At 43.1% G+C, this 9590-nt stretch overlaps 1 pseudogene; it reads left to right on the top strand.

Annotated features, from left to right (window-relative positions):
• The first annotated feature begins 7271 nt into the window (after positions 1-7271).
• Positions 7272-8293, top strand: LOC126940377 (histone-lysine N-methyltransferase SETMAR-like; annotated as a pseudogene).
• Positions 8294-9590: the final 1297 nt, after the last annotated feature.

Genomic DNA, 9590 nt, shown 5'->3' with positions numbered 1-9590 from the left:
CACTAGCAAGGAAAAAGAGATGTGGTCATTGTTGTGGTTTGGATAATGTTCTTGTTTTGGTCTGTGCTCAGATATGATTACAGACTGGTCTTGTTTTCATCTTGCTCCATCCTGGTCACAGAGTGGCCTTGTCTGATGTTGGTGTTTTGTGAAATTGTTTGGGTTCAACTGGAGAACACCAGGGCCCATCTGAGAACTGGAGCCAGCTCCTGGTGACATTGGTCTGGGTAATGGTGCCACGTTGCTTTTCTCTTCCTCCCTTCATAATGACAAGGAGGGTCATGTTTGAATTGAGAAGTCTTGAGCTCCTCAGTGTTCTGAACTGGGACATGGCAGTGGGGGGGGACCCATCTCCATACCCCTTCTCCTCCCACTCCTCACTGGCTCCTCCCTGCTCTGAATTTGTCTTGCGCTGTGAAAGGCTGAACACTCACGAGTATGCATATCCCGTTTCACACATCCAAGCTGACCCCTCGCTACCACTTGGGCCTGGAGGTCCAGTCACGCTGGCAGTGATGTGCATCCTTGGGAGGATGATCTCTGGAGAGAGGCCCCCACAGGCCTGGTAAGGGCTTGGACTGCTTGGGCAGGCAATTCCAGGGCCCTGGGTACCTGGAACATAATCTAGGAGTTGGCTGCAGGTGGATCATGCCTTTGGTTCAACAGATTTCTCCCCTCATGGGGAAGGGCATGGCCAGAAGCGGGCCACAGGGGACCCCTCTCTGGTGTGGGCCCAGGAGCCCTCTTGCCTAGATCTAAGATGGTCTGTCTATAATTGTTGACTCCTTGCCTTGGTCCATTCATTTTATTGATCTCCTGAGTCTGGCTGGACTTCCACTCCTGGCCTCTAGCTTGCCCAGTTCTGTTGTCACTTATGCCGTTGTATGATGACAGTCACTTAGCACACATGTATGCATGCACACACACATGCACACAAACAAAAGATGGGAACCCAAATTGACAGTAACAGTGAAACCTGTTCCATATTTAATGCCATTGCTAGTCCCTCAACTGTTTTTCTTTTTTCTTTTTCTTTTTTTTTTTAAATAGAGACGAGGTCTTGCTATGTTGCCCAGGCTGGCCTTAAACTCCTGGGCTCAGGTGATCCTTCCACCTCAGCCTCCCAAGTAGCTGGGACTACAGGCACGTGCCACGGCACTTTGCTCCATCAACTTTTTAAAAGGAAACCTAACAATACACAAAAACTGACTTATAATTAATGTTTGTATAAATGGCCTAACTCCGTAGGAGTAAAAATAGGCCCCTAATGGGCCAGTATTTACCAAAATGCAGTAATGGGTGAGTCACATTTCCTGAGAAGCTATACTTCCTTCTATAATTCTATCTTCCTTAAAGATGTTTTGGTTTCTAGATTAGAAACAAGGTTAACATTTCCAGAACGAATGTTCATAATGGATTTCAGTTCTTACCTAAGAATATTTGAGGTTCTTCTCTTGATCCTTAACTATCCAAAGAGGAAAAGTCTTTATTATTCTAGAAGGTGGAGAACATGACCTCTCATTTTTGTGCTCAAAGAATACCCCTTTAGATAATAATAACCTCCAGTGATGACACTGTAGGATGTTGGAGACGAAGGTTTTTCAAGCAAGGCAGTGAGGGGTTATTGGTGTAAATATTGATCTACAGCTGACCCCATAAGAAAGGGCATCCTGAAGTTTTTATTTTTCTCACCCGGAAATTTTTCTCACCTATTTTTCTATCCCTTGCATTTATGCAAAATAATATTTGTCCCTTCTTTCAGGTAGTAATATTTAAAACATTTTCACCTTGCTGTTGGTCACAGATCAGTGAAATTTCTGAGCGCTATATGTGTGTATTTCCTTCTTGATCTTCCATCTGTTCTTCCTTTCATTCCATGAGTATGATCAGTGAAGGAGGTAGGTTTGGAGTCAGACTTTCTGTTGAATCTCAACTGTATAATTTAGAGTTCCTGCACCTCAGCTTCCCACCTTAAAATGGGGAAAATAGGCCGGGCACGGTGGCTCACACTTGCAATCCCAGCACTTTGGGAGGCCAAGGCGGGCGGATCACCTGAGGTTAGGAGTTTGAGACCAGCCTGGCCAACATGGTGGAACCCTGTCTCTACTAAATAGAAAAAATTAGTTCAGTGTGGTGGCACGTGCCTGTAATCCCAGCTACTTGGGAGGCTGAGGCAGGAGAATCGCCTGAACCCAGGAGGCAGAGGTTACAGTGAGCTGAGATCACACCACTGCACTCCAGCTTGGGCAACAGAGCAAGACTCTGTTCAAAAAAAAAGAGGGTGGGGGGGAATAACAACAGTTACTTCATAGGGTTGAAAGGATTAAATGGAAATCGCATTTAACCTGGCACACAGTAAGCATTTACTTACATGCTGGCACACAGTAAGCATTCAGTAAATGTATGTGTTGATTTTTTTTTTCAACAGTATTTAATGAATGCCCACTATTGATGAGGCACTATGCTAGATGCGGAGGACACAGTAGTGAACAAGATGTGTTTTCTATTCTCTGGGGACTGACAGTACACACATGGAGGCAGGCAGGTAAATAGTAGGGCATAATGTGATTGGAGTTGAGATGCCATAGGAGTGCCCCCTATATGGTTGAGAAGTCAGGTAAACCTTTCCAGGGCTGATGTCTCCACTGACTCCTAAAGAGTGACCAAGAACCAGTGAGGTCATGTGGGGTCTGATGAGGCATTCGGAGCAGCAGGAGCAACAGCATGTGCAAAGTCCCAGACGCAAGAACGACCGTGGACACTGCAATCCTACCATCTAAGCTCCTCAAATCCTTGATGCACTAAGAAAGAGTGAAAATAAATTAAACAACTTCCCCGCCCCCTACATCTTTCGTTCTTTTTGAGTTTTTCTCTGCTTCTCAGAAGTCCCGGATGGAGCCCAGAATGATGGCCCCTCGTGTAGCGGGACCAGTGTGATTCTGCTTCCTCATGGACAGCTTCAGATCTTGCCTGACTTCCCTCTCCCCTTACACATCCTCAGCTTTTATGTCTTGTTCATCACCCCCTCTCCCTGGGATTTTTCATCCCAGCAAATATTTGTTTTAGCTTCTTTTACGCTTTTAGATTTAGTTTGTTGTTTTTAAGGTTAACTTTCTTCCCATTCTATAAAGTCTTAGATTTTTTTCCCCCACTGTTTCCTGTTGTTCTTAGTGCCTTCAACGGATGGTCAAGCTTAAGTTTTTCACGTGTTTATTTCATTCCTTTGTCTTGTGAGCAGTGAAGACTAAAATGTGTTTAGTCCCCAAAATGGTCTTTAGAATATAGTATTTTCCTTCACACTGATCATCTTCCTATACAATGCTTTTACTAGTACTTAGTCCATTTTTAGGATGTTCTTGGCCAAGATATCGAAATTGGTATTACAATAAAAATGTCACATGCTTTTGAATAACATACCTTGCTGAAACCAAAATAAATCATTTCTACTGGCTATTTAAATGGAGTCTGAGATACTTGGGCACTTAAAAATCCACAATCAAAATTTGCCCAGAAGGATTAGTGACTGGCTCAAAACTGAATATCTTATATATCTCAGAAAATCATCACTTTTCACCTTTTTTTTTTTTTTTTTTTTTTGAGATGGAGTCTCGCTCTGTCACCCAGGCTGGAGTGCAGTGGTGTGATCTTGGCTCACTGCAACCTCTGCCTGCCAGGCTCAAGTGATTCTCCTGCGTTAGCCTCCTGTGTAGCTGTAGAGGGGCTAATGCGGTTACAGGCATGCGCCACCATACCCAGCTTTCTTTCTTTTTTTTTTTTTTTTTGTATTTTTAGTAGAGATGGGGTTTTGCTGTGTTGGCCAGGCTGGTCCTGAACTCCTGACCTCAAATGATCGGCCCACCTCAACCTCCCAAAGTGCTGAGATTACAGATGTGAGCCACTGCGCCCAGCCTAAGAAAATCATCACTCTTAATCCCGATTGTGATACCCTCACCCACCACCCTTTCCAATGATAACAGCAGAAGTTGATAGATTTTGCACTTGCTTCGCTGAGTGAATGCAAGCACTAGCTCATTTAGTCCTTATAAAAACCCTACAAGCTAAATACTATTATATGATTTTCCTCTCTGTACAGATGAGATTTCTCAAGAGTTTAATGCTCTGCCCAGTTTCACACAGTGATATGTGACACAGCTGGGGTCGAGCCCTTTTCAGAAGTCCACTCGATATTACTTTGCTCTGTGGCCAGATGACCTTGAACCCATAAAGGAGCAAGTGATAGAGAAATTGGAGGTGTTGATTAGCAGTCAGGTGGGCCAGTGCAAATTCTATGGGTGCTGAATTTGTCTCCCTATTTGAAGTTTGTAGTCAGGTGCCCTGTACCTCTAGTTAGCTAGACTAGAATATAGCTCATTCTGTGCTGCTGATTTTCAGTATCTGTAGGTCTATTGTTAGCTTTTTCTTAAGTGTGCTTATAGTATGGTGTTCAGATTTTGTTTGTTTTGTTTTTGTTTTTGAAATACGCCCTCAGTCTGTCGTCCAGGGTGGAGTGCAGTGGTGCTATCATGGCTCCCTGTAGCCTTCACCTCACCAGGCTCAGATGATCTTCCCACCTCAGCCTCCTGAGTAGCTGAGACTACAGGCATGTGCCAACATGCCCAGCTAATTTTCATATTTTTTGTAGAGACAGGGTTTTACCATGTTGCCCAGGCTGGTCTCAAACTCCTGGGCTCAAGTGATCCACTTGCCTTGGCCTCCCAAAGTGCTGGGATTATAGGTGGGAACCACCATGCCTGGCCCTATGTTGTGATTTTTAAAAGGTATCTTCCTTATCTTTTAAGAGATTCATATTGAAATGATGTGATATCTGGGATTGGCTTCATAATAGTTCATTTGGTGGAGGAGGGGGAATGGGTAGCACTAAATGGAAATAAGATAGGCCATGATTGTTGTCATGAGGCAGTAGATAGATGGAGTTCATTATACTATTCTCTATATGTTTGTGTGTATTTGACACTTACCATAATAAAAATCAACAAAAAAGTGTTTTAGCTACATCGCTCATCCCCTGTAAGGATGTCTTCTCCCTAGCTCCCCTGGCTGATTATATTTCGTTGTCATTTTTAACAGTTCTGTAAATATGTCACTTAAGGGCAGCACTCATCCAGGCATTCTCCTTGTGGACTCTTTTCACTCCTCTGTGACAAGACTTATTAAAAGCTTGGTTATTATCATGCATATTTTCCTTCATCTTCCTGCATCTGCCTTTTTGTTAAAGCAGCACTTGACTGCTAGCCCAGGTTTTTCCTCCTGGACCTTTTCTCATCCATTCTCTAACACATTTTTCTCCTGACAGTTCGATTTTGTGCAGTTAATTATAACATGACATTGGTGCGTTTTCCCTACACAAATCCCTTCCCAGAAGTACTGCAGTGTTCCAAATTTTAGGAGAATATTAATTCTTTTTTACCATTATGAAACTCGAATGGCTCTCTGGTGCATCTTTCCTATGAGAGACACTCACATTCTTATTAAAACAGAGTTCGGGTTTGAATGATGGGCTCACTTATTTATTTGTGCATTCATTAATTCGTTTGTCAATGAAAAAAGTATTAAATACCTATACCTATTGAGTACTGCAAAGAAGAATCTGCTGTCTTGAATACTAATATTTTTGCAGGGATTTTAATAAAATATTACTTTTAAAAAATGTAGCCTGGGTGCGGTGGTTCATGCCTGTGATCCCAGCACTTTGGGAGGCTGAGGCAGCGGGTGGATTGCTTGAGCCCAAGAATTCGAGACCAACCTAAGCAACATGGTGAAATCTGATCTCTACAAGAATAACAAAAATTAGCTGGGCGTGGTGGTGTGCACCTGTAGTCCCAGCAACTTGGGAGGCTGGTTTGAGGCTGGGAGGCAGAAGGTGCAATGAGCTGAGATCGTGTCATTGCACTCCAGCCTGGGCATCAGAGCCAGATCCTGTCTCAGACAACAACAAAAAAAATTTGTTATGCTGAAACTGAATTTGGAGCCATAGCTGACATTAGCTGAATTATTTTCTGTAGGGATCATAAAGCTCATGTTTCTTTTTATATAGTATGCACTAAAAAGAATGATAAGGGGAAGATTCATTTGTTCATTCACTCAATAAATATTAATTGAGAGCCTCGTGTGTGCCAGATACTTTCCTAAGCTCTACTGATATTTTGTTGAACAGATGTAATTCCTGACATCTTGGAGTTTATATTCTAGTGGAGGAGACAGATAACCAAAATAAACAAGTTTACACACAGTGAGTCAGAAAGTAAGGAGTGGGCAGAAAACAAAGCAGTGAAGAGGAAAAGGAAGCACAGGCTGTGATGTTAGAAAGGGCAGTGCTGTGGACTGAATGCTGGTGTCCCCCCAAATTCATATGTTGAAAACTTAATCCCCAATGTGATGATACTAAGACGTGGAGCCTTTGGGAGGTGACTAGATCAAGAGGGTAGATTCCTCATGAATGGGCTCATAAAAGAGGCTCCAGAGAGCCAGCTAGCCCTTTCCACCATGCAGGGACACAGCTAGAAAGCACCATCTAAGAACGAGAAAGCAATTTCTTCCCAGACACCAAGTCTGCTGGTGCCTTGATTTTGGACTTCCCAGCCTCCAGGATCGTGAGAAACAAATGTCTGTTGTTTATAAACCACCCAGTTTATGGTGTTTTGTTCTAGCAGCTTGGAGGGACTAAAACAGGCATCCAGGAAAGGCCTCCTCAGCTTTTGAGTGAAGAACTGAAAGAGTGAGGGGGCTGGCCTGGGTGACTTGGGAGCAGAGGAGTCCAGGTAGGGCCTGATGCAGGAGCAGCAAGGAGGCTGGTCTGGTGTGGCTGGGGCAGTGATGGGAGGGAGAGAGAGGCAGGAGGTGGGGCTGAGGGGCCAGAGCCCAGGGCCTTGCGGGCAGGGAAGGCCAGGCTCTTCCTCTGAGTGAAATGGGAAAGAAAACTTACACTTGAAAAAAATCACTCTAGTTGCTGTGTTAAGACCGTAGGAGAACAAGGGCGATGGAGACCAGTCAGGACCCCAAACAGTAATTCAGGTGAGAGCAGGATGCTGGCAGGCGGATGGTGGGAGGTGTTTGGATTCTGTACATGTTTTGGAAGTACAACTGATATTGGTGCAAAAGTAATTGCTGTTTTTGCATTGTTGAAATTTGCTGTTTGACCCTGGAATACATTCTTAAATAAATGTGTTTACATTATACATCATTTCAATGCACATTTCTTGCTTTTTTTTGCTAATGATTTATTACTTGTTATTTTATATTTATTTAAGGCTATGGAAATGATGTTAGACAAAAAGCAAATTCAAGTGATTTTCTTATTTGAGTTCAAAATGGGTCATAAAGCAGTGGAGACAACTCGCAACATCAACAACGTATTTTGCCCCAGGAACTGCTAATGAACGGTGGTTCAAGGAAGTTTTGCAAAGGAGATGAGAGCCTTGAAGATGGGGAGTCTTGTGGCTGGCCATCAGAAGTTGACGATGACCAGTTGAGAGCAATCATGGAAGCTGATCCTCTTACAACCACACAAGAAGTTGCTGAAGAACTCAACGTTGACTATTCTGTGGTTGTTCGGCATTTGAAGCAAATTGGAAAGGTGAATAAGCTTGATAAGTGGGTGCTTCATGAGCTGAGCGAAAATTTAAAAAATCATCATTTGAAGCGTCATCTTCTCTTATTCTACACAACAACAATGAACCATTTCTAGATCCGATTGTGAGGTATGACGAAAAGTGGATTTTCTACAGCAACTGACAACTGGCAATGAACAGCTCAGTGACTGGACCAAGAAGAAGCTCCAAGGCACTTCCCAAAGCCAAACTTGCACCAAAAAAAGGTCATGGTCACTGTTTGGTGTTGTGCTGCTGGTCTGATCCACTACAGCTTTCTGAATCCCTATGAAACCATTACATCCAAGAAGTATCCTCAGCAAATCCATGAGATGCACAGAAAACTGCAGCACCTGTAGCCAGCATTGGTCAACAGAAAGGGCCCAATTCACCACAACACCCAACCGCATGTCGCACAACCAACGCTTCAAAAGTTGAATGAATTGCGACGCGAAGTTTTGCCTCATCCGCCATATTCACCTGACCTCTTGCCAATCGACGATCACTTCTTCAAGCATCTCAACAACGTTTTGCAGGGAAAATGTTTTCACAACCAGCAGGATGCAGAAAATGCTTTCCAAGAGTTTGTTGAATCCTGAAGCATGGATTTTTATGCTACAACAATAAACAAACTTATTTCTTGTTGGCAAAAATGTGTTGATTATAATAGTTCCCATTTTGATTAATAAAAATGCGTTTGAGCCTAGTTACAATGACTTAAAATTCATTGTCCAAAACCGCAATTACTTTTGTACAAACCAATATTTGTTGCTGGGTGGGATGTGGGGAGTGAGCGAGAGAGGAGTTAGGGATGATGGCAAAATATTTGTTCTGAGCAATTGGAAGCTGGAGTCATCATCAGTTGAGGTGGGAAGACTGCAGGAGTGGCAGCATTAAGGATGATCAAGAGACTGGCTTGGGTGTGTTAAATTTGGAAGCTTTATCAGACATTCAAGTGGAGATGTTAAATCAGATCTATGGTTTGAAGTTCAAGAGGGAAAACCGACTGGATAAAAATTTGGGAGTCAAAATTTCCATCAATGGCTTCCTAGACTATTTATAAAGTTAAATGAAGACCCCAAGTAAAAATTTCTGAAGCATCCTTCATAGCCTCTGTTAATTGCCAAAAGTCTCCCTGCTGTTTAGAATTGAAAAAGGATGGCATAGTGGGAAGAAAAAAAAGTTTTTGATATCAGCCAGACTTGTTGGAATCCCTGCTCTACCACATAATAACTGGGTGACCTTGAGAGAGTTACTCAACTTCTCCGAGCTTCTTTCTTTAGAAAAATGACGATTCGCTGTACAGCTCCAGGGCTGTGTGAGGCTAAAATCTGATAATGGATAAACAGTCCACTTGTACAGAGCTGGGAAGTGCTGGATGATGTTAGCCCTTTTTCCCTCTGATAGGGACTGCTTAAATGGTATTTATAGCAAAATGCCTCACCAGCCGTGACTGGGTTATCCCTAAGGTGTGGGGAAATTAATGCTGGGGTGAGGAGAAAGCACCCGGAGAGCGTGGAGGGACCCAGAACCCATCTCCCACTTCACACATCCCCACCAGTGTGATCCTAGGCTCCACAAAGTATCTGTTAAGTTGAATTCTTGTCCATGTCGTGTAACTTGGCTAATTTAAATCTAAGGACTGTTTTGGCATTTAAATATTTGCAATCATACACAGTTTCTGGGAAATCCCAAAGGCTTTAGAGGTTTTACCTCAAGCGGCGGGTCCTAAATATTGATGAGCAGCTTGCTTCAGAAACTGTGGTAGTGCAGAGTCCAGCCAGCATGGTTACAGGATTACAGGGAGGATCCCAGAACCAGAATATTTGATCCCGTTAACTCAATAAGGCTATCTCTTGATTAGCCACGGACAAAAATCTTGTATTAATGTAAAAACACGGCATCTTGTTTATTTTCTATGAGCCTGAATTTTAGCGATCTTGAAATCTTGAGTCTCTAATTTGCTTGATTCCTGACTAAGGG

The sequence above is a fragment of the Macaca thibetana genome, chromosome 17, assembly GCF_024542745.1.
Source record: "Macaca thibetana thibetana isolate TM-01 chromosome 17, ASM2454274v1, whole genome shotgun sequence".
Classification (NCBI taxonomy): domain Eukaryota; kingdom Metazoa; phylum Chordata; class Mammalia; order Primates; family Cercopithecidae; genus Macaca; species Macaca thibetana.
This window is presented reverse-complemented; position numbering and strand designations above follow the sequence as displayed.